This window comes from Tachyglossus aculeatus, chromosome X1 (genome assembly GCF_015852505.1).
Source record: "Tachyglossus aculeatus isolate mTacAcu1 chromosome X1, mTacAcu1.pri, whole genome shotgun sequence".
Lineage (NCBI taxonomy): Eukaryota > Metazoa > Chordata > Mammalia > Monotremata > Tachyglossidae > Tachyglossus > Tachyglossus aculeatus.
Window position 1 is genome coordinate 20764001 of NC_052101.1, and position 26049 is coordinate 20790049.

Sequence of the window (26049 nt, forward strand, 5' to 3'; positions counted from 1 at the left end):
ACAGTCTAGGGCAACAATAAAATGGTTTTAATCCTAAATTCTGTCATTTGTCACAACTTCTCAATCCCTCAGTTACCTCATCTGTAAAAGGAGGATTAAGACTGTGAGCTCCACGTGGGACGTGGGCTGTTTCCAACCTGATTACCTCATATCTACCCCAGTGCTTAGTACAGTGCCTGGTACATAGTAAGTGTTTAACAAATATCGTTTTAAAAAAGAAAAAGACTGTGAGCCCTATGTGGGACAGGGACTGGGCCCAATGCTATTATCTCGTATCTACCCCGGTGCTTAGTACAGTGCTTGGCCCATAGTAAGCGCTTAACAAATAGCACAAAAATAAATGAATGAATGAATGAATAAATAGAGAAGCAGCATGGCCTAATAGATAATAATAATAATGATGGTATTTGTTAAGCGCTTACTATGTGCAAAGCACTGGGGAGGTTACCAGGTGATCAGGTTGTCCCACGGGGGGCTTACAGTTTTAATCCCCATTTTACAGATGAGGGAACTGAGGCCCAGAGAAGTTAAGTGACTTGCCCAAAGTCACACAGCTGACAAGTGGCGGAGCCGGGATTTGAACCCATGACCTCTGACTCCAAAGCCCAGGCTCTTTCCACTGTGCCATGAGATAGAGAACAGGTTGTGTGTTCTAATCCCGACTCTGCCACTTGTCTGCTGTGTGACCTTGGGCAAATCACTTAACTTAGAGAAGCAGCATGGCTCAGTGGAAAGAGCCCGGGCTTTGGAGTCAGAGGTCCTGGATTCAAATCCCGGCTCCGCCACTTGTCAGCTGGGTGACTTTGGGCAAGTCACTTCACTTCTCTGGGCCTCAGTTACCTCATCTGGAAAATGGGGATTAAGACTGTGAGCCCCCCGTGGGACAACCTGATCACCTTGTGACCTCCCCGGCGCTTAGAACAGTGCTTTGCACATAGTAAGCGCTTAATAAATGCCATTATTATTATTGTTATTATTAACTTCTCTGGGCCTCAGTTCCCTCATCTGTAAAAATGGGGCTCAAGACTATGAGCCCCATGTAGGACAGAGAATGGGGCCAACCTGATTATGTTGTATCTACACTAGCACTTAAAACAGTGCCTGGCTCATAGTAAGCACTTAACAAATACCATTATTATTATTATTATCATTATTAAACATGCCATTTTGCTAAGTGCTGTTTTCTGGGTCCTGGCTTCTGTGTTGTGGGTTCAGCCCCATAGGACCGACCTTAATCGTTTAAGGCCTTCCATATGTAGTCCCAGAAGATTGATCAGGACAGAGGTGTTGAAAACTCAGATTGCGTGCTGACCGCACCTCCGGCTCATTTAATCCTGAAAAACCGAACCCACACCCTCCTCTTAACAGGATAAGTAGCACCGACAAAATAAATTTGTCCGCCCAGTTCGGCTTGGTTTGTTTGGCTGAACTCCACGATCTCCAAGTCCTCTTCCCCATGGAATTTTGAGAGTTAGAGAAGGAACAGGATCAGGTGAACGGAAGCCAAGACGTTTTCATCTAGGGACACCTTGGTCGGTTCTTAAATGATGTAAATGTGCAGGTTGTCTTTGGAGTTTCTTTTTGCTCCTCTTCCTGTCAACGCTGATTATCAACGCGAGAGAGAGAGGAAATTAAATTATCTTCCCCTTCCAATCTCCTCTGTCACCTCTCCTAGTCTTTACAGAGAAGCAGCGTGGCTCAGTGGAAAGAGCCCGGGCTTTGGAGTCAGAGGTCATGGGTTCGAGTCCCGACTCCGCCACATGTCTGCTGTGTGATCTTGGGCAAGTCGCTTAACTTCTCTGGGCCTCAGTTACCTCATCTGTAAAATGGGGATTAAGACTGTGAGCCCCACGTGGGACAACCTGATCACCCTGTAGCCTCCCCAGCGCTTAGAACAGTGCTTTGCATGTAGTAAGCGCTTAACAAATGCCAATTATTATTATTATTATTATTATTCAGAGTATGATCAAAGGATGATAAACTGAGATGCCAGAATTATGGATGGTGGAGTGAGGAAATAAGTCTGCTTTTAGAATAATAATAATAACATCTAAGCGTTTACAATGTGCGAAGCACCGTTCTAAGCAATAGGGTGGATACAAGGTGATCAGGTTGTCCCACGTGGGGCTCACAATCTTATTCCCCATTTTACAGATGAGGTCACTGGGGCACAGAGAAGTTAAGTGATTTGCCCAAAGTTACACAGCCGACAAGTGGCAGGGCCGGGATTAAAACCCATGACCTCTGACTCCCGAGCCTGTGCTCTTTCCACTGAGCCACACTGCTTCTAAACAGCGTGAAAGAAGAACTGAAAGCAGAAAGGGTAGAGTCTTAGTTTCACTTAGGGGGTATTGACAGTATCACATCCTTCCACAGGGACAGATGACCAAGAAATGCGGCGATGAATGATGCTAGTTTTGGGGTAAAGCTTGGATATTATTCCCCCTTTTAGACTGTGAGCCCACTGTTGGGTAGGGACTGTCTCTATATGTTGCCAATTTGTACTTCCCAAGCGCTTAGTACAGTGCTCTGCACACAGTAAGCGCTCAATAAATACAATTGATTGATTGATTGATTGATTGATGATATTAAGTGTTTGTCTTAGGTGCAGGATGGTCTGGTGGATAGACATGGGCCTGCGAGTAAGAAGGGACTGGGTTCTAATGCCAGCTCCTCCACTTGTCTGCTGTGTGACCTTGGGCAAGTCATTTCGCTTCCTCTGTGCCTCAGTTACCTCCGTCTGTAAACTGGGGATTAAGACTGTGAGTCCCATGTGAGACAGGGACTGTGTCCAACCTGATAAGCTTCTTATCAGTCATATTTATTGAGCACTTACTGTGTGCAGAGCACTGCACTAAGCACTTGGAAGAGAACAATATAACAGAATTGATAGACACGTTCCCTTCCCACAACGGGCTTACAGTCTAGAGGGGGAGACAGACATTAATATAAATAAAAATAAATCGCTGATATGGACATTAGAGCTGTGGGGCTGAGGGAGGACTAAATACAGGGAGCAAATCTAAGTGCAAGGGTGACACAGACGGGAGTGGGAGAAGAGAAAATGAGGGCTTAGGGAAGGCCTGTTGGGGGAGATTTGCCTTCAATAAGGCTTTTAATCAATTGTATTTATTGAGTGCTTACTGTGTGCAGAGCACTGTACTAAGTGCTTGGGAGAGTACAATGTACAAAGTTAGTAGAAACATTCCCGGACCACAAGTTTACAGTCTAAAGGGGGAGGTAGACATTCATACGAATAAAAATAATTACGGATAAATATATAGAGAAGCAGAGTGGCTCAGTGGAAAGATCCCGGGCTTTGGAGTCCGAGGTCATGGGTTCAAATCCCGGCTCTGCCAATTGCCAGCTGTGTGACTTTGGGCAATTCACTTCACTTCTCTGGGCCTCAGTTCCCTCATCTGCAAAATGGGGATGAAGACTCTGAGCCCCCCGCGGGACAACCCCGATCACCTTGTAACCTCCCCAGTGCTTAGAACAGTGCTTTGCACACAGTAAGCGCTTAATAAATGCTATCATTATTATTATTATTATTGTTATTAGAAGTGCTGTGGGGCTGAGGGGCAGTTGAAAAAAGGCACCAAATCCAAGTGCAAGAGTGATGCTGAAGGGAATGGGAGAAGCAGCATGGCGTAATGGAAAGAGCCTAGGCTTGGGTGTCAGAGGTCATAGGTTCTAATCCTGACTCTGCCATTTGTCAGCTGTGTGACTTTGGACAAGTCACTTAACTTCTCTGTGCCTCAGTGACCTCATCTGTAAAACAGGGATGAAGACTGTGAGCCCCACGTGGGGCAACCTGATGACCTTGTATCTCCCCCAGCACTTAGAACAGTGCTTGGCACAAAGTAAGCACTTAACAAATACCATCATTGTTACTATTATTTTTATTATTAATAATAATAATAAAAGGAAATGAGGATTTAAGAAAGGCCTTTTAGAGGAGATGTGCCTTCATTAGGCTTTGAAAGTGGGAAAACCTTGCCAAGCTAGCTCTCTTCCTCCCTTCAAAGCCCTACTGAGAGCTCACCTCCTCCAGGAGGCCGTCCCAGACTGAGCTCCCTCCTTCCTTTCCCCCTCCCCATTCCTACCCCCTTCCCCTCCCCACAACACCTGTACATATGTTTGTGCAGATTTATTACTCTATTTATTTTACTTGTACATATTTACTATTCTATTTATTTTATTTTGTTAATACATTTTGTTTTGTTGTCTGTCTCCCCCTTCTAGACTGTGAGCCCGTTGTTGGGTAGGGACCGTCTCTATATGTTGCCAACTTGTACTTCCCAAGTGCTTAGTACAGTGCTCTGCACACAGTAAGCGCTCAATAAATACGATTGAATGAATGAATAATTAGTACTTATTGGACCATGTAAGCATTTAACAAATACCAAAAAAAAAATGTAAAAATAGGGCAGCACTGGAATTGTGGACTCTTAGCTGTGGTCCACAGTTAGGTTGGGACCTATTGAGCTGGGGTAGAAAGAACTTGGGTCCCAGAGCTTCTACTTGAACAGTTGATTCTTCCTTCCATCGTCTTTCTGGTCTGCCCAGAGCAGCAGCATGGACTTTCATTCAGTCGTATTTATTGGGCGCTTGCTGTGTGCAGAGCACTGAACTAAGCGCTTGGGAAGAACAAGTTGGCAACATATAGAGACGGTCCCTACCCAACAGCGGGCTCACAGTCTAGAAGGGGGAGACAGAGAACAAAACAAAACATATTAACAAAATAAAATAAATAGAATAAACGTACAAATCAATCAATCAATCGATCATATTTATTGAGCGCTTACTGTGTGCAGAGCACTGTACTAAGCACTTGGGAAGAACAAGTTGGCAACATATAGAGACGGTCCCTACCCAACAGCGGGCTCACAGTCTAGAAGGGGGAGACAGAGAACAAAACAAAACATATTAACAAAATAAAATAAATAGAATAAACATGTACAAATAAAATAGAGTAATAAATACGTACCAAACATATATACATATATACAGGTGCTGTGGGGAGGGGAAGGAGGTGATGGGGAGGGGGAGGAGGGGGAGAGGAAGGAGCGGGCTCAGTCTGGGAAGGCCTCCTGGAGGGACTTGAGCTTGGGACAGGAACCTGTGGATCAGCAGAACTCCAGCTAAGGAAGCATGACCCTTAGTAGATAGAACCCGGGCCTGGGAGCCGAAGGCCCTGGGTTCTAATCCCAGCTCCGCCACTTGTCTGCTGTGTGACCTTAGGCGAGTCGCTTCACTTCTCTGGGCCTCAGTTCCCTCATCTGTAAAATGGGGATGAAGACTATGAGCCCCATGTAGGACAGGGACTGTGTCCAACCCGATTAATTTGTAACTACCCCGGCACTTAGAACAGCGCTCGACACATATTAAGCGCCTCACAATTACCATCATTATTATTATTATTATGACCCTTTTGGCTCCAGAGTCTCCGAGCCAAGCCAAGGAGAGGTGTCGTCCTGTGCCCATGGGTGATTGCAACAACCACCCCATTGTGTAGCCCTAACAGCAACTGGGCTTGTCCAGGGATGCCAACAGGCTGTTTAGGCCGGTGGCGCCCAGGGAAGAGACATTGTCTGATCCCCAAACCGGCATATAATGGAACTTTTCTCCTGGCCATGAACAAGAAGCAGGACCCGGTATTCCCAACCCCTGGAGCGAAACCCAACCGACCCGCCTCCTTCCTGCCAACAGAAAACATGGAACAGATGACACAGGGGAAGGGGAAAAGGTGCGATAGCCCAATTTAAGGAAGCGGTATGGAAAGAGCACTGGGCTGGGACTAATGAGATCTCGGTTCTAATCCCGGATCCGCCGCCTTATGATTATGGTTTTTGTCAAACCCTTACTATGTGCCAAGCCCTGTTCTAAGTGCTGGGGTGGATACAAGTCAATCCGGTTGGACGCTGTCCCACGTGGGGCTCACGGTCTTAATCCCCATTTTACAGAATAGGTAACTGAGGCCCAGAGAAGTGACGTGACTTTCCCAAGATCACACAGCGGACAAGTGGTGGAGTCAGGATTAGAACCCAGGTCCTTCTGATTCCCAGGCCCATGCTCTATCCACTAACCCATGCTGCTTCTCACATGTCTACTGTGTGATTTTGGGAGAGTCACTTAACTTCTCTGTGCCTCAGTTCCTTCATCTGCAAAATGGGGACACAATATATGTTCTCCCTCCTACTTAAGACTGTGGGCCCCATGTGGGATATGATTATCTTCTATCTACCCCAGTGCTTAATACAGTGCTTAGCACATGGTAAATACTTAAAAATACCATTATTATTATTATCATCATTATTATATTAAGTATATATTATATTGGTTGATAATATAATTAATATAATATATTAATTGAATTGCATTATCATATATTGGTAATAATAACTACAGAGAGTGCCTAGAGGAATTCCTGGTGTGGAAAAAGATAAAAGACCCCCTTTCCTGGCAGGGAATGTGTCTGTTTATTGTTATATTTTACTCTCCCAAGCGCTTAGTACATTGCTTTCACACAGTAAGCACTCAAAAGATATGAATGAATGAATGAACCCCAGATAATCTTGTAATTGGAAGGATTCACTGCTCATTCTCAGCAACAAGGCTTGGCAGATTCCTAGTTGAAATACCCACTGCCTTCACCAGCTGATAACACTTGAGTCTCCTTTATTTAAAACTGTCTTGGTTGACTTCAGCTGAACATCATTTGTCTTGCCAGACAATTACTGTTGGGAGGGGCTTGGATTGTTGCTCTGCTGGGTTTTTTTAAATATTTATTGCCCAGCTGTTCCAAGGCTGCGCTAAAAGTAGCAACAGGCAGCTTGGTAAATACATAAAAATCAATAGAGTAAATTTATCTATCAGAAGATCCATATTTCTACTTCTATGCCAAATTTACCACTTATAATTCTTGCAAATGAAATGCTTTCGTCAGCCATAACGCTGGCCTTTTTGAACCTCTCAGCATGAATTACAGGCTTGACGGGTGAAGTGGAGAGAGTTTTGTGATTTGTGGTGATGAAGTCACAAGCTGAAACTTAGGTTTTTGACTTTAATTTCCTAAAAGAGTTATGGCTAGCCCAAGGTAGAACATGCTTTTATTAACCCCAGTACCTTTTTTTTTTTCCTAAGCAATTCCTTGTTAGGCTCCTCCTCTAGACTCCAAGCTCCTTAAGGACAGGGAATGTCTCCCAACTCGGTTGCATTGTACTCTCTCAAGGATTCAGTAAGGTGCTCTGCACACAGTAAGTGCTCAATAAATACCATCGTTATATTGAATCATAGAATCCTAGAGTTGGTAGGAACCCTGAGAAAATTTCACCATCAGGTCTTCCTTCTTGAAGCAAGAAGTAAAAATATATACCCATTTTAGGGTTTCATCACCGTTTTAGCCAGAAACTTCTTTATAGCCCAACAGAATCTCTCCTTTTCGAACAGAGAGATTTGTCTTTTTGTCTATTGTCTTTTCTCCATTTTGTCTTTTCAGCCCCTCGGTGACCTGGGGAAAAGTGGGTCATAGACTTGAAATAGTCCTGAAGTTCATCCATCCACAATGTCATTCTCTTCCCTAGGGCTCTGTTGCTCTTAGACTTTCCATCTCTTTAATCATTTTTGTTGCTCTTCTCCAGGTCCTTCCCAGGATCTCCACATCCTGTCTAAAGTGAGGTGGCTGGAAAGGAACAGGACCCTATTAAGGATCTAACCCCCTCCTAGACTGTGAGCCCGCTGTTGGGTAGGGACCGTCTCTATATGTTGCCAACTTGTACTTCCCAAGCGCTTAGTACAGTGCTCTGCACACAGTATGCGCTCAATAAATATGATTGAATGAATGAACCAGGGAAGAATGTAGTAGAAAGATTACTACCTGAGTCTTGCATATCAGACGCATACAAACCCATGCACGCACACATATATATACATTTATATATAATTAATAATAATTATGGTATTTGTTAATCAATCAATCAATCATATTTATTGAGCGCTTACTATGTGCAGAGCACTGTGCTAAGCGCTTGGGAAGTACAAATTGACAACATATAGAGACAGTCCCTACCCAACAGTGGGCTCACAGTCTAAAAGGGGTAGACAGAGAACTAAACCAAACATACTAACAAAATAAAATAAATAGAAGTACAAGTAAAATAAATAAATAAATAGAGTAATAAATATGTACAAACATATATACATATATACAGGTGCTGTGGGGAAGGGAAGGAGGTGAGATGGGGGGGATGGAGGGGGGACGAGGGGGAGAGGAAGGAAGGGGCTCTGTCTGGTAAGGGCTTACTATGTGCCAGGCACTGGACTAAGCTCTGGGTTGGATACAAGCAAATCGGGTTGGACACAGTCTCTGTCCCACATGGGACTCACAGTCTCAATCCCCATTTTACAGTTAAGATAACTGAGGCCCAGAGAAGTAAAGTGACTCTCCCAAGTTTACACAGTAGATAAGTGGGTTTAGAATCCAGTACCTTCTATCTTCCAGGCCCATACTCTATCCACTAAGATACACTTCTCTCTGTGATTCCTTCATCCAGGTTGTCCCTAAAGGTAGTATTTAGGAGGCAGCAAGTATAGAGCCCAGGCCAATATATATTCCATGCATATATATTCCAGTAGCATATTGACTTTTTTAGCAATGGCATTGTGTTAGCTTCTCATATTCAGCTTCCTCTATAACCTCCGGAACATTTTCTGCTGTACTTGTGTCTAACTGTCTTTCCTCACCTCGTATTAGTGTTGACTATTTTTGGTTTCTAAGTCTACCTCCTCGCACTTGTCCTTACAACAACTGCAGCCTATTTTTTGGAGGACCATTTTCCTGTTTCTTGAGGCCACCTCGATTAATAGTGGAATCTTCCAAATGCAAGCAACTTTATCCAGTTTAGTGTCATCAGCACATACAAGGTGTTCACTCTCTATTTAAAAAAATGGTATTTGTTTAGCGCTTACTGCCAGCGCAGTACTTAGCTCTGGGGTTAATGCAAGATACTAAGGTAGGACACAGACCCTGACCCTCTTGTGGGTCACCTTCTAAGCAGGAGAGAGTAGGATTTAATCCCCATTTTGCAGATGAGGAAACCTAGGCACAGAGAAGTGAAATGACTTGTCCAAGGTCATGCAGCAGACAAGTAGCAGAGCTGGGATGAGAACAAGGTCCTCTTACACCCAGGCCCATGCTCTTTCCACTAAACTACACTGCTCTCTTTGATTCCTTCATCTAGGTTGTCCTTAAAGATAGAATTTAAGCGGCAACAAATCTAGGGCCCAGGCCTGATGCCTTTTGGCCTATCTGAATTAATCAGGATGTTGCAAAGACATCCACTTATTCTTTCTTATTTTTTCTGATGGTATTTGTTAAGTATTTTCTAGACTGTGAGCCCATTGTCAGATAGGGATTGTCTCTATTTGTTGCCAAATTGTACTTTCCAAGCGCTCAATATAGTGCTGTGCACACAGTACCACCATCCTGGAGTTGTTGGCTAAGTTTTTAATAGCGAATGCAACTAACCCAGAGAGTAAATTCTTCTACCTGAAGATGAAGGGAGAGTAGTTTCGGTACCTTGCTGAGGTAGCACGTGGAGATGACTGAAAACGTAAGCACAGTTGGTTTTGAAAATCAGTGATATGCTCCTTTATCTTTCCTTTTTCTCCTCTCTGCCCCCTCGAAAGAAATCTCATCAATTTGTTTTTCTCTGTATGAAAAGTAGTAAATATTATACCTAAAAATGCAGGTCTTAAGCCTTCAGCATAGCTTTGATATTGTGTAGAGTGGATTTTAACATCTTCAATCTGATCAGCTCAAATTTGAAATTAGTTGAATCTCTGCTTTTTGCCTCCAAATTCTTAACAAGATACTCTTGCTATTACCTGTTTGAAAGTAACACTGATCACCACTTAATTTGTTCATTAAATCATGTGAAGTTCTTCAGAATGCATAGCCATTACATTACATAGAATCTAAATTTCTAGAGAAGAGAAATTCTAGAAAAGCAGCGTGGCTGAGTGGAAAGAGCCCGGGTTTGGGAGTCAGAGGTTCTAATCCCCGCTCCGCCGCTTGTCAGCTGTGTGACTTGGGGCAAGTCACTTAATTTCTCTGTGCCTTAGTTACCTCATCTGTAAAATGGGGATTAAGACTGTGAGCCCCCCGTGGGACAACCTGATCACCTTGTATCCCCCCAGCACTTAGAACAGTGCTCTGCACATATTAAGTGCTTAATAAGTACCATCATCATCATCATCATTAAGCGTTCAATAAATATGATTGAATGAATGAATGTGCCAGGCACTCTACTAAGTGCTGGAGTAGATACAAGGTAACCAGGTTGAATACGATCCATGTCCCATATGGGGCTCATAGTCTTAATTCCCATTTTACAGATGAGAAAACTGAGGCACAGAGAAGTTAAGTGACACCCAAGGTCACTCAGCAAACAAGTGATGGAGCCGGGATTAAAACTCAAATGCTTCTGATTCCCAGGCCCCTGCTCTAGCCACTAGGTCTTTCCCTGCCCACAACATACTTGAGAAGGTCACAACTTCCCTATGCCTCAGTCATCTCATCTGTAGAATGGGGAGTAAGACTGTGAGACCTATATGGGATAGGGACTGTGTCTGATTATCTTGGATTCCCCCCCCCCCCGCCCCACCCCCTGGGGCTTAGAATAGCGCTTGGCACATAGTAAGCACTTAGCAAATACAATTTAAAAAAGAGGGGTCCACAGCAGATGAGAGTGAGAGACAGTGAGTAGATTAGTATTAGCAGAGTGAATTAGCAGACCTTAAACAAGTCACTTCACTTCTCTGTGCCTCAGTTACCTCATCTGTACAATGGGGATTAAGACTAGGAGCCCCATGTGGGGTCCAATTTTGCTTGTATCCACCCCAGCACTTAGTACAGTGCCTGGCACATTGTATGCGCTCAACAAATACCACAGTTATTATTATTATTATTACAAAGGGCCTCAGAGGAGGAGTGTTATAATAATAATAATACTGGCATTTGTTAAGCGCCTACTATGTGTGAAGCACTGTTCTACACACTGGGGGGGATAAAAGGCGATCAGGTTGTCCCACGTGGGGCTCACAGTCTTCAGCGTGGCTCAGTGGAAAGAGCCCGGGCTTTGGAGTCAGAGGTCATGGGTTCAAATCCTGACTCTGCCAATTGTCAGCTGTGTGACTTTGGGCAAGTCACTTCACTTCTCTGTGCCTCAGTTACCTCATCTGTAAAATGAGGGATAAAGACTGTGAGCCCCCGTGGGACAACTTGATCACCTTGTAACCTCCCCAGTGCTTAGACTAGTGCTTTGCACATAGTAAGCGCTTAATAAATGCCATTATTATTATTATCCCCATTTTACAGACGAGGTAACTGAGGCACAGAGAAGTGAAGTGACTTGCCCAAAGTCACACAGCTGACAAGTGGCAGAGCCAGGATTAGAACCCATGACCTCTGGCTCCCAAGCCCGTGCTCTTTCCACTGAGCCACGCTGCTTCTCTCATCCCTAAGTGAAAGTGGTGGTTAAGAGAAAGGTGATTTTGATACCTAGAAATTATCTATGCCTGTTATCTAATTTAAAAATGTTATCTAAATGCCCAAGTGGTGGTTTCAGTAAAATAATTATAATTGTGGTATTTGTTAAGTATTTACTATGTGTCAAGAACTGCACTGAGCACTGGGATGGATACAGGATAATAGAGTCCCACATGGGGCTCACAGAAGTATTGAAATGCCATTTTGCAGATGAGGGATCTGAGGCACAGAGAAGTGAAGTCACTTGCCCTAGGTCACACAGCAGTCAAGTGGTGGAAGTGGGATTAGAACCCATATCCTCTGTCTCCCAGGCCTGTGCTTTTTCCACTAGGCCATGTTGCTTCTCCCCAAAAAAGCAATGGGATTCACTGGGACCCTGAAGTGGTAGGGATGCAGGAAAAATAAATCAATACAAAAAAAAAAGAACCCAATACAACGGAAGGCACGTGGGGAGCAGGAAGAAGGAGGGTTGAGTTTGGGGTGGAGGGAGGGAAGACAGAATTACCAAACCTGTGGAAACTGCAGATAATTAATCTAGGGGGGAGTATATGGGGTTTACTTCCCAGGGAAATTTACGAAAGGAGAGACTCAAGTAGCAGCATTGCAAAGTTGTGAGGGAAAAGCAGCATGGCCTAGTGGAAAAAGCTCAGACCTGAGAGTCAGAAGATCTGGGTTCTAATCCCAGCTCTGCAACTATTCTGTCATGTGACTTTGGGCAAGTCACTTCACTTTTCTGTGCCTCAGTTACCTCATTTATAAAGTGGGGATTAAGACTGTGAGCCCAATGTGGGACATGGACCGGAACCAACCCAATTAGCCTGTATAATAATGATAGCATTTGTTAAGCGCTTACTATGTGCAAAGCACTGTTCTAAGCACTGGGGAGGATACAAGGTGATCAGGTTGTCCCACAAGGGGCTCACAGTCTTAATCCCCATTTTACAGTTGAGGTAGTTGAAGCACAGAGAAATTAAATGACTTGCCCCAAGTCACACAGCTGACAGGCGGTGGAGCTGAGATTTGAACCCATGACCTCTGACTCCCAAGCCCGTACTCTTTCCACTGAGCCATGCTGCTTCTATCTACCCCACCTCTAAGTACAGTGCCTGGAACAGAGAAAGAGTTTAACAAATGCCATTTTAAAAAAAAGTATCACTGAGAGGAAATAACTTCCACGGGGGCGGCTGACCTGGAATCGTTCCAACATCCCAGCATCTGAAACCATAGACCCGTTTTCAAATAGTATTTTTTTCTGGTATTTGTTAGACACTTTACTACTAATAATAATGATGGCATTTATTAAGTGCTTACTATGTGCAAAGCACTGTTCTGAGCGCCGGGGAGGTTACAAGGTGATCAGGTTGTCCCACGGGGGGCCCAGAAGTAATCCCCATTTTACAGATGAGGGAAGTGAGGCCCAGAGAAGTGAAGTGACTTGCCCAAAGTCACACAGCTGACAAGTGGCAGAGCCGGGATTTGAACCCATGACCTCTGACTCCAAATCCCGGGCTCTTTCCACTGAGCCACGCTGTGGCAAACAGTAAGTGCTGGGGTAAGTGTGAGTGAAGGAAGCCCCTTCCTTCCTCTCCCCCTCGTCCCCCTCTCCATCCTCCCCATCTTACCTCCTTCCCTTCCCCACAGCACCTGTATATATGTATATATGTTTGTACAGATTTTTTACTCTATTTATTTATTTATTTATTTATTTTATTTGTACATATCTATTCTATTTATTTTATTTTGTTAGTATGTTTGGTTTTGTTCTCTGTCTCCCCCTTTTAGACTGTGAGCCCACTGTTGGGTAGGGACTGTCTCTATATGTTGCCAATTTGTACTTCCCAAGCGCTTAGTACAGTGCTCTGCACATAGTAAGCGCTCAATAAATACGATTGATGATGATGATGATGAATTAAATTGGACACAATCCCTGTCCTGCATGGCGTTCACAGTCGAAGCAAAAGGGAGAACAGGAGAACCGAGGCCCAGAAAAATGAAATGACTTGCTCAAGGTCCCACAGCAAGGAATTGGCAGGGTCAGAATTAGAACCCAGGTCCTCGGACTCTCAGGCCCCAGGCTCTTTCCACTAGGCCATGCTGTTTCTCCCATAATTCCGGGACTCCAGAGATCATGGTCTCCAGACTAAGGACCAAGATACTTCAGACAGACTGTAAACTCTCTGTGGGCAGGGAAAGTGTCTGTTATATTGTATTCTCCCAAATACAGTGCTCTGCATACAGTAAGTGCTCAATAAATATGACTGAATGAATGTCTGTCTCCCCCTTCTAGACTGTGATCCCGTTGTTGGGTACCATCTCTATATGTTGCCCACTTGTACTTCCCAAGCGCTTAGTACAGTGCTCTGCACACAGTAAGCGCTCAATAAATACGATTGAATGAATGAATGAATGAATAATAATAATTATGGCATTTGTTAAGCGCTTTCTATGTGCCAAGCACTATTCTAAGCACTGGGGTAGCTACAAGGCTACAATGTTGGACACAGTCCCTGTCCCACGTGAGGCTCACGCTCTCAATCCCCATTTTACAGGTGAGGCAACTGAGGCACAGAGAGGTTGACTGGCCCAAAGTCACACAGCAGACAAGTGGCGGAGTCAGGATTAGTAATAATAATAATTTTGGAGTTTGTTAAGCGCTTACTATGTGCCATGCACTGTTCTAAGCGCTGGGGGAGATACAAGGTAATCAGGTTGTCCCACGTGAGGCTCACACTCTTAATCCCCATTTTTCCAGATGAGGTAACCTTACGTCCTTACCTCCCGCCTTACCTCCTTCCCCTCCCCACAGCACCTGTATATATGTATATATGTTTGTACGGATTTATTACTCTATTTTATTTGTACATGTTTATTCTATTTATTTTATTTTGTTAATATGTTTTGTTTTGTTGTCTGTCTCCCCCTTCTAGACTGTGAGCCCACTGTTGGGTAGGGACCGTCTCTATACATTGCCGACTTGTACTTCCCAAGCGCTTAGTACAGTGCTCTGCACACAGTAAGCACTCAATAAATACAATTGAATGAATGAAAAGGTAACTGAGGAACAGAGAAGTGAAGTGACTTGTTTAAGGTCTGCTAGTTCACTCTGCTAATACTAATCTACTCACTGTCTCTCACTCTCAACTTATCTGCTGTGGACCCCTCTTTTTTAAATTGTATTTGCTAAGCGCTTACTATGTGCTAAGCGCTATTCTAAGGCCCAGGGGGCGGGCAGGGGAGAATCCAAGATAGATCCGGGATTAGAACCCACGACCTGTGATTCCCAAGCCCGAGCTCTTTCCACTGAGCCACACTAAGGAAGGACTTGGCCGGGTGACTCTGAAAAGGGAGATTTACAAAGTTGGATGGGGGTTTAGTGCTTCTGAAGGAAAGGGAAAGATACCCCAAGTTGAGTGTGGCCTTGGCTAGGGGAGGTGCAGGCATAGGGCCAGTGATCCAAGCGCTCAGTACAGTGTTTTGCACACAATAAGGGCTCAATAAATCAATCAATCGTATTTATTGAGCGCTTATTGTGTGCAGAGCACTGTACTAAGCGCTTGGGAAGTACAAGTTGGCAACATATAGAGACGGTCCCTACCCAACAGTGCGCTCACAGTCTAAAAGGGGGAGACAGAGAACAAAACCAAACATACTAACAAAATGAAATAAATCGAATAGATATGTACAAGTAAAATAAATAAATAGAGTAATAAGTAAATATGATATTCTTTAATAATTCTTTGAATATGATTTAAAGAATGATCCGAGTTTCAAGTCATGGGCCAACTTTCTCTCAGTTGTAGTTTGATGGTTCGTCCACCAGGGGGGAGTGTTCAATAATATTGAATGGCCACTTTCATTCATTCATTCATTCATTCATTCATTCATTCATTCATTCATTCATTCATTCATTCAATCGTATTTATTGAGCGCTTACCGTGTGCAGAACACTGTACTAAGCGCTTGGGAAGTCCAAGTTGGCAACATAGAGAGACGGTCCCTACCCAACAGCGGGCTCACAGTCTAGAAGGGGGAGACAGACAACAAAACAAAATGTATTAACAAAATAAAATAAATAGAATAAATATGTACAAATAAAATAAATAGGTAAATAGAATACTAAATACGTACCAACATATATACATATATACAGGTGCTGTGGGGAGGGGAAGGAGGTAAGGCGGGGGGGATGGGGAGGGGGCGGAGGAGGGGACCAGGAGGAAAAAAATATTTTGGCAGCAAGCTCCTTATTTAGCTTTTCACTAATTCAATCGTATTTATTGATCGCTTACTGTGTGCAGAGCACTGTACTAAGCACTTGGGAAGTACAAGTTGGCAACATATAGAGGCGGTCCCTACCCAACAACGGGCTCACAGTCTAGAAGTGGGAGACAGGCAACAAAACAAAACATGTGGACAGGTGTCGTCATCAGGACAAATACAATTAAAGCTAAATTCATTCAATTCATTCAATTGAGCGCTTACTGTGTGCAGAGCACTGTACTAAATCCTTGGGAAGTACAAGTTGGCAACATATAGAGACGGTCCCTACCCAACAGTGGGCTCACAGTCTAGAAGGGGGAGACAGACAACAAAACAAAACATATTAACAAAATAAAATAAATAGAATAGTAAATATGTACAAGTAAAATAAATACAGTAATAAATTTGGACAAACATATATACAGGTGCTGTGGGGAGGGGAAGGAGTTAGGGCGGGGAGGAGGGGGAGAGGAAGGAGGGGGCTCAGTGTGGGAAGGCCTCCTGGAGGAGGTGAGCTCTCAGTAGGGCTTTGAAGGGAGGAAGAGAGCTAGCTTGGCGGATGTGCGGAGGGAGAGCATTCCAGGCCAGGCAGAGGACGTGGGCCAGGGGTCAATGGAGGGATTAACAAAATAAATAGAATAGTAAATATGTACAGCTTTTCCCCTGATATTAAGAGTGATTAGCTTTGATGAGGACCCCATGAGATTCGTGGTTTAAGGCATCTGAGGCAGGTTTCCCCAGTCTCTTCAAGTGATTCACCATGTCGCAGAATCCTTATTCGTTAAAGGAATTGCCTTCTTGGGAGCCAGAGAAGGGCTGGATTTAATGGATTGGAATTCAAAACCTCTTCTTTTAAGAGCTCTGGGGCATAGTGCTGTTACTAACAATTAAGAGAACAAATCTGGCTTATGGAGTCCTGTCTCTGGTGTTCCAGAACTTTCTTCTAGGCTATAACCCTTTTGTGGGCAGGGAACATGTCTGCCAATCTCTGCGGTATTGTACTCTCCCAAGCCCTTAATACAGTGCTCTGCCCATAGTAAGTGCCCAATAAATACCATTGATTGATTGAGATAAGCCCCTGGAAGTTGTTACTCTTTAAGTAGGTCAGGTCAGAGGACGGTTCTGTATCTTAGGCTGATTTCAAACATTTAGGAGGAAGAGGAATAGTAGTAATAATATTTGTATTTGTTAATCATTCATTCATTCAATCATATTTATTGAGCGCTTACTGTGTGCAGAGCACTGTACTAAGCACTTGGGAAGTACAAGTCGGCAACATATAGAGACGGTTCCTACCCAACAACGGGCTCACAGTCTAGAAGGGGGAGACAGGCAACAAAACAAAACATGTGGACAGGTGTCAAGTCGTCAGAACTAATAGGATTAAAGCTAAATTCGGTCAATTCATTCAATTGTATTTATTGAGCGCTTACTGTGTGCAGAGCACTGTACTAAGCGCTTGGGAAGTACAAGTTAGCAACATGTAGAGACGGTCCCTACCCAACAACGGGCTCACAGTCTAGAAGGGGAAGACAGACAACAAAACAAAACATGGAGACAGGTGTCAAAATCGTCAGAACAAATAGAATTAAAGCTGTATGCACATCATTAACAAAATAAAAAGAATAGTAAATATGAACTAAACTATTTCCAATGGCTGGCAACACCGTCCAAATATTTCCTAACATAGTGTTGTGATGACCCAGCCAAGAGGAAAAAGTCTCAATTGCATTTTCAACACAGTCTTATTAAGTTAATCGCTTACTCTGTACCAAGCACTGTATTAAGCTCTGGGTTATAGAAACTATTTTCAGGTCAGACACAGTCCCTGACCCACATGGGGCTCATGGTCTAAGTAGAAGGAAGAACATGTATTGAATCCCCATTTTACAGATGAAGAAACCGTGGCACAGAAAGGTTAAGTGATTTGCCCCGGATCACACTCCAGACAAGTGGTAGAGCTAGGATTAGAACCCAAATCCTCTGATTCCCAGGCCTGTGCTCTTTCCACGTAGTAGTGGTTGAAGCAGCGTGGCCCAGTGAAAAGAGCATGGGCTTTGAAGTCAGAGGTCATGGGTTCAAATCCCGGCTCCGTCAATTGTCAGCTGTGTGACTTTGGGCAAGTCGCTTCACTTCTCTGTGCCTCAGTTCCCTCATCTGGAAAATGGGGATTAAGACTGTGAGCCCCACAGGGGACAATCTGATCACCTTGTATCTCCCCAGTGCTTAGAACAGTGCTTTGCACATAGTAAGCGCTTAACAAATACCATCATCATCATCATTATTATTATTATTATTACCCCCTAGGTGCAATAAATTGTACTAAACACTTGAAAAAGTAAAACAGAGCAAAAGACACATTCCCTGCTCACAGTGAGCTTACTCTATTGTGGGGAATAGTAAGTGTTCAATAAATACCATTGATTGAACTCATCTACCACCTCTGTTGTATTGCACTCTCCCGAGAACTTAGTAAAGTGCTCTGCACATAGTAAATGCTCAGAAATGTCACTGTTTGGTGGACTGATTGACTATTTAAGTTAAATAATATGAGTGCTGAGGATAAAATTAAATACATCAGTGGCTGGAAACGTGTCCACCAACTCTGCTGTATTATAGACAATACAACGTACAATAATATGTTGTATTACAATCTCCCAATTTATATCCTAATAGATTAGGGTATTCTCATCCTAAGAACTAGATTGATCAGTTCTAAGGGGCACTATTGAGTTGGCATAACTGGAGTGTTGTAAATTATTTGAAGAACGCTTCCTGAAGGAAGCAGAGTTGTGAGAGGGGTTCGAAGAGTTGTGGTCTCAAGGGCTGGGCCGTGGCAGGATCTCAATTAATCCGTCAGTGATATCACAGCACTTATGTACATGTCTATAATTTCTTTATTTGTATTGATGTCTGTCTCCCCTTCTTAAGACTGTAAGCTCCTAGTGGGCAGGGCATGAGTCTGTTTATTGTTGTATAATGGTATTTGTTAAGCATTTACACATTGCTCTAAGAATTGGGGCAGATACAAGTTTATATGGTTGGAGACAGTCCCTGTCCCACCTGGGGCTCACAATCTAAGTATTGTATTGTGCTCTCTCAAGAGCTTAGTATAGCGCTCTGCACACAGTAAGTGCTTAATAAATATGATTGAATGAATGAATGAATGAATGAATTGAGAACTTACTGTGTGCAGAGCATTGTATTAAGCACTTGTAAGAGTACAATATAACAGAGTTGGTAGATATGTTCCCTGCTCACAATGAACTTAACAATCAAGAGGGGATGGGAGTCCAGGTTTCAGAAACAGGGTGAGGGGGCACTGAAGGCACTGAAGAGGGGCCACTGTATTTATTTTATTTTGTTAGTATGTTTGGTTTTGTTCTCTGTCTCCCCCTTCTAGACTTTGAGCCCACTGTTGGGTAGGGACTGTCTCTATATGTTGCCAGCTTGTACTTCCCAAGTGCTTAGTACAGTGCTCTGCACACGGTAAGCGCTCAATAAATACAATTGATTGATTGAAGACAGGAGTGAGGAAGAATTTGAAGGTGAACTTGGGAGGTGCAAAGATTAGCCATTCAGAGAGTATGATGATGATGGCATTTATTAAGCACTAACTATGTGCAAAACACTGTTCTAAGCACTGGGGAGGTTACAAGGTGATCACGTTGTCCCACGGAGGGCTCACAGTCTTAATCCCCATTTTACAGATGAGGTAACTGAGGCCCAGAGAAGTGAAGTGACTTGCCCAGAGTCACACAGTTGACAATTGGTGGAGCCAGAATTTGAACCCATGACCTCTGACTCCAAAGCCCGGGCTCTTTCCACTGAGCCACGCTGCTTCTCAATATGTGCTGGAGTGCTGTATGTGAGTATGTGCTGGAAAGAATGGCCGGTATTGTCAGGATGAGAACTCGTTCAGGGAGAGAGAGAGAGAGAGAGAGAGAAAAGGGAAAGAGAGAGAAAGAAGGGAAAGAGATAAGAAGAAGTCCCCTGATTGATATTATTTTGTCTTCAGCCGAGGCCACTAGAGAAGCAGCATGGTGTAGAGGATAGAAAACAGGCTTGGGAGTAAGAAGTCACAGTCTCTGTGCCTCAGTTACCTTATCTGTAAAAAGAGGATGGAGACTGTGATCCCAATGTGGGGCAGGGACTGTGTCCAACCTGATTTGCTTGCATCCACCCCAGCGCTTAGTACAGTGCCTGCACATAGCGCTTAACAAATACCATCATCATCATTATTATTATTTTGGTTCATTCATTCATTCAATTGTATTTATTGAGTGCTTACCGTGTGCAGAGCACTGTAGTAAGCGCTTGGGAAGTACAAGTCAGTAACATATAGAGACGGCCCCTACCCAACAACGGGCTCACAGTCTAGAAGGGGGAGACAGACAACAAAACAAAACATGTAGACGGGTGTCAAAATCGTCAAAACAAATAGAATTAAAGCTATATCAGCTAAAACAATGTAACACTGACTCTACTATAGCCTGGCTAATGGGGTAGAAGCAGATGATTATTTGTCTCTCTGTCAAACATATAGGAAAGAAAAGGCCTGGATGTTTACTTTGTCTTTGCAATTGTGTTTCCTTTTAAGGGACTGGGAGGGTTTAGGTATCGTATCCCAAGGAATTGGAAAGCAACAGAAGGATAATAGATAATAACAGAAGGATTAAAGAAGCAGCGTGGCTCAGTGGAAAGAGCATGGGCTTTGGAGTCAGAAGTCATGGGTTCAAATCCTGATTCCTCCAATTGCCAGCTGTGTGACTTTGGGCAAGTCACTTCACTTCTCTGGGCCTCAGTTACCTCCCCTGGAAAATGGGGATTAAGACTGTGAGCCCCATGTGGGACAACCTGATCAGCCTGTAACCTCCTCAGTGCTTAGAACAGTGCCTTGCACATAGTAATCACTTAATAAATGCTATCATTATTATTATTATTAATTGGAAATAATTAAGTGGTTAAGAATAATTTTTAAGAAAATGGATACAGGACAGGCCTGGGAGTCAGAGGTCATGGGTTCTAATTCTAGCTCTGCCACTTGTCTGCTGTGGGACCTTGGGCAAGTCACTTCACTTCTCTGGGCCTCAGTTACCTCATTTGACAAATGGAGTTTGAGACTGGGAGCCCCACAAGAGACAGGGATTGTGTCCGATTCGATTTCCTTGTATCCACCCCAGCGCTTAGTACAGTGCCTGGCACATAGTAAGTGCTTCACAAATATCATTATTATTATTATTAGATTGATAGGGGAATAAATGAAGCACAACCTTTTCCTATATTATAATTTGTTTCCAAAACATTCCTTTTTTTAAAGGAATTTTTAAAACATGGTATTTAAGGGCTTACTTGCGACAGGCACTGTTCTAAATTCCGGGGTAATAATAATAATAATAATAATAATAATAATAATAATAATAATAATAATAATAATAATGACATTTATTAAGCGCTTACTATGTGCAAAGCAATGTTCTAAGCGCTGGGGAGGTTACAAGATGATCAGGTTGTCCCACGAGGGGCTCACAGTCTTCATCCCCATTTTACAGATGAGGTAACTGAGGCCCAGAGAAGTGAAATGACTTGCCCAAAGTCACACAGCTGACAGTTGGCGGAGCCGGGATTTGAACCCATGAACTCTGACTCCAAAGCCTGGGCTCTTTCCACTGAGCCATGCTGGGGTAGATATAAGCTAATCAGGTTGGACAAAGTACAGGTCAGCGCTTAGAACAGTGCTTTGCACATAGTAAGTGCTTAATTAATGTCATTATTATTTATTTATTATTACATGGGGCTCACAGTCTTAATCCCCATTTTTACAGATGAGGTAACTGAGGCCCAGAAAAGTGAAGTGACTTGCCCAAAGTCACACAGCTGACAATTGGCGGAGCCGGGATTTGAACCCATGAACTCTGACTCCAAAGCCCGGGCTCTTTCCACTGAGCCACGCTGGGGTAGATATAAGCTAATCGGGTTGGACACAGTACAGGTCAGCGCTTAGAACAGTGCTTTGCACATAGTAAGCGCTTAATAAATGCCATTATTATTTATTTATTATTGCATGGGGCTCACAGTCTTAATCCCCATTTTACAGATGAGGTAACTGAGGCACAGAGAAGTGAAGTGACTTTCCCAAAGTCACACAGCTGACAATTGGCGGAGCGGGATTTGAACCCATGAACTCTGACTCCAAAGCCTGGGCTCTTTCCACTGAGCCACGCTGGGGTAGATATAAGCTAATCAGGTTGGACACAGTAAAGGTCAGCACTTAGAACAGTGCTTTGCACATAGTAAGCACTTAATAAATGCCATTATTATTTATTTATTATTACATGGGGCTCGCAGTCTTAATCCCCATTTTACAGATGAGGTAACCGGGGCACAGAGAAGTTAAGTGATTTGCCCAAGGTAACACAGCAAACGATTAGAACCCAGATCATCATCATCATCAATCGTATTTATTGAGCGCTTACTGTGTGCAGAGCCCTGTACTAAGCGCTTGGGAAGTACAAGTTGGCAACATAGAGAGACAGTCCCTACCCTGTACACTGTCCCAGAACCGTGCTTTATCCACTAGTCCACACTGCTGCCTGGATGGTTTTTCTACAGAACCGCTCAGGTAATATCTGTGATTCCCCACTCGAGAACCTCCAGTGGTTGTCCATCCATCTTCCCCTCAAACAGAAACCCCTTACCATCAGCTTTAAATCCCTCATAAACTCCTACTTTACCCCCTTGATTTCTTACTACCATGCTAACCCCCAAACCTCCCTCCCCTATTGCCGACCTACTCACTGAACCGCAATCTCGTCTATCTTGTCGCTGACCCCTCACCCATGTCCCGCCTCTGGCCTAAAACTCCCTCGGTCTACACATCCGCCAATCATTCTCCCCATCTTCAAAGGCTTATTCATTCATTCATTCATTCGATCGTATTTATTGAGCGCTTACTGTGCGCAAAGCACTGTACTACTACTACTAATAATAATGATAGCATTTATTAAGCACTTTCTATGTGCAATGCACTGTTCTAAGCGCCGGGGAGGTTACAGGGTGATGAGGTTGTCCCACTGGGGGCTCACAGTCTTAATCCCCATTTTGCAGATGAGGGAACTGAAGCCCGGAGAAGTGAAGTGACTTGCCCAAAGTCACACAGCTGACAAGTGGCAGAGCCGGGATTTGAACCCATGAGCGCTGACTCCAAAGCCCGGGCTCTTTCCACTGAGCCACTCTGCTTCTCTAAGCACTTGGGAAGTACAAGTTGGCAACATATAGAGACGGTCCCTACCCAACAGCGGGCTCATAGTCTAGAAGGGGGAGACGGGCAACAAAACAAAACATATTAACAAAATAAAATAAATAGAATAAATGTGTACAAATAAAATAGAGTCATAAATATGTACAAACATATATACATATATACAGGTGCTGTGGGGAGGAGAAGGAGGTAAGGCGGGGGGGATGGGGAGGGGAAGAGGGGGAGAGGAAGGAGGAGGCTCAGTGTGGGAAGGCCTCCTGGAGGAGGTGAGCTCTCAGCAGAGCTTTGAAGGGAGGAAGAGAGCTAGCTTGGCAGATGTTAAAATCACACCTCCTCCAAGAGGCCTTTCCCGGCTAGGCTCTCATTTCCTCTTCTCCCACCCCGTTCTGCACAGTCATTTCACTTGGATTTGCCTTCCCAGACTTCCCAGACTGAGCCTCCTTTTTCCTCTCCTCCTACCCAACCCCCCCGCCCTACCTCCTTCCCCTCCCCACAGCACCTGTAGATATGTTTGTACAGATTTATTACTCTATTTATTTTACTTGTACATATTTACTATTCTATTTATTTTGTTAATGATGTGCATTTAGCTTTAATTCTATTTGTTCTGACGACTTGACACCTGTCCACATGTTTTGTTTTGTCGCCCGTCTCCCCCTTCTAGACTGTGAGCCCGTTGTTGGGTGGGGACCGTCTCTATATGTTGCCGACTTGTACTTCCCAAGCGCTTAGTACAGTGCTCTGCACCCAGTAAGCACTCAATAAATACAACTGAATGAATGAATGAATTTGCACTCTCACCCCTCCTTCAGCTCCACAGCATTTTACGTACATAGTCGTAATTTATTTATTTATATTAATTCCTATCTCGCTCTCTAGACTGTAAGCTTGATTTGGACAGGGAACCTGTCCATCAACTCCATTGTAGTTTACTCTCCCAAGTGCTTAGTATAGTGCTCTGCACACATTACATTAAGTGTTCAATAAGTGTGATTGAGTGATCCATTTAATCCCTCTTCCTTGTTTTCAAAAACAAATCATTTGGTGCAGTGTGTGCTTGCTGGGCCCTGTTGGAGCTGATTCTAGAGAGAGAAAGAGAGAGAGACAGAGACATAGAGAGACAGAGATGGAGAGAGAGAGCCCCGCCATGCCCCCTGCCTTACCTCCTTCCCCTCCCCATAGCACCTGTATATATGTATATATGCTTGTACGTATTTATTATTCCATTTATTTATTTATTTTATTTGTACATATTTATTCTATTTATTTTATTTTGTTAATATGTTTTGTTTTGTTCTCTGTCTCCCCCTTCTAGACTGTGAGCCCACTGTTGGGTAGGGACCGTCTCTATATGTTGCCAACTTGCACTTCCCAAGCGCTTAGTACAGTGCTCTGCACACAGTAAGTGCTCAATAAATATGAATGAATGAAAGAAGTTGCAGTGTCAGAAAGAGTTGGAATATGGAAGTGTGGTATTAACATGGCACGTATTAAGGGCATACAGTGTGCCAAGCATTGTAGTAAGCACTGGTGGATAATCAAATCAGATACAGTCCCCGTCCCCCAGTCCAAAAGAGAAATAGTACAGGCATTTTATCCCCATTTTACAGATGAGGACCCTGAGGCGAAGAGAAGCTAAATCACTTGCCCAAAATCAAAAGAGGCAGAGTTGGGATTAGAATCCAGCACTCTCTTGCTCTTTCCACTGGGCCATACTTCCTCCCATTACTCCACAACAGGGCAAACCCAGCCCAGCAGAGCAGACTCTTCCCCAAACCCTAACACACACCTGCACAAGGGATTCAGGGGTACAAATTTCCAAGCCCCAAATGTCATTCTGAACCTCCAGACATCCGCTCCTTCCAACCAGAGAATCAGTCTCAAAAGCCATCCAGCTGCTGCTGATTCCCTCGGCAAGAACAGAGTGTTGATCACCACCAAGCATCACGAACTTGGCTTTGAACGGAACTGCTGAGTGGGAATAAACAGGAAAGCTGATGGAGCATTTGCTTCCTAAATAGAACAAGATCTGTCTTTGGCATTCAACTCTCTTGATACTCTAAATTTGGAAAGCATTTGAAGGGCAAACCAGCAAGTCATCCGTACAGTGGCTAGCGGGTCTCGTCAGATTGGCTCGCCTCTCTGCACCACTGCTCCACATGGCTCATCTCTGGCCTGTGGAGCCTGTCCAGTTGATGGAAAATATTTTGAATAAAGATACACTCGGGGAAAGATGGGACGGCAGAAGAGCAGCTGGCCAGAGGAGGAATAGAATGAGTGGGTAATTTTTAATGGTCTTTATTTCAACTTTTAAATGCAAGCAGTCCTGTTTGGTGGTTTCAGGATAATAAGGGGACTCGCAGGCTCTCTTTCTCTGTCTCTGTCTCTCGATCTCTCTCGACAGAATCAGCTCCAACAGGGCCCGGTGAGCCCAGAAAAAAAGAATCGATCAATCAGTTGTATTTATCGATTGTGAAGAGGGCAGCATATTTGTGGCACTAAATAGGAAGGCACAGCTAAAATTCCCTCTCTCACTCCGCTTCGCCAAGTCATGGCCTTTCTTTTCATCAAGGATCTTCTAAAATGAGCCAGCTTCCTCCCTTCCTTGATTAATCTTGCACCTTTCTGATCCATAATAATAACTGTGCCAATAATAATACCATGTGCCGGGCATTGTCCCAAGTGCTGGAGAAGATAAAAGATAATCAGGTCGGACAATCCCTGTCCCACCTGGGACTCCAAGTCTAAGTCAAAGGGAGAACGGGTATTTAATCCTTGGTTTACAGATGAGGAAACTGAAGCAGAGGGAAGAGAAGCAACTTGCCCAAGTCACACAGCATTCACATGGTGGAGTCAGCATTGGAACCCAGGTCATTCTGTCTCCCAGGCCACGCTGCACTTTAGGCAAACACTTAATATTCAAGCCATATCCCAAAGCTAGCAATAGTCAAGGTCCTCTGAATCCCGTGCCTGTGCA

At 43.9% G+C, this 26049-nt stretch overlaps 1 protein-coding gene across 1 annotated transcript in view; it reads left to right on the forward strand.

The window, feature by feature from the left end:
• The window catches only part of PPP2R2B (protein phosphatase 2 regulatory subunit Bbeta), a 223099-nt gene that overhangs the window by 16368 nt on the left and 180682 nt on the right, over positions 1–26049 (forward strand). The window lies entirely within an intron of this gene.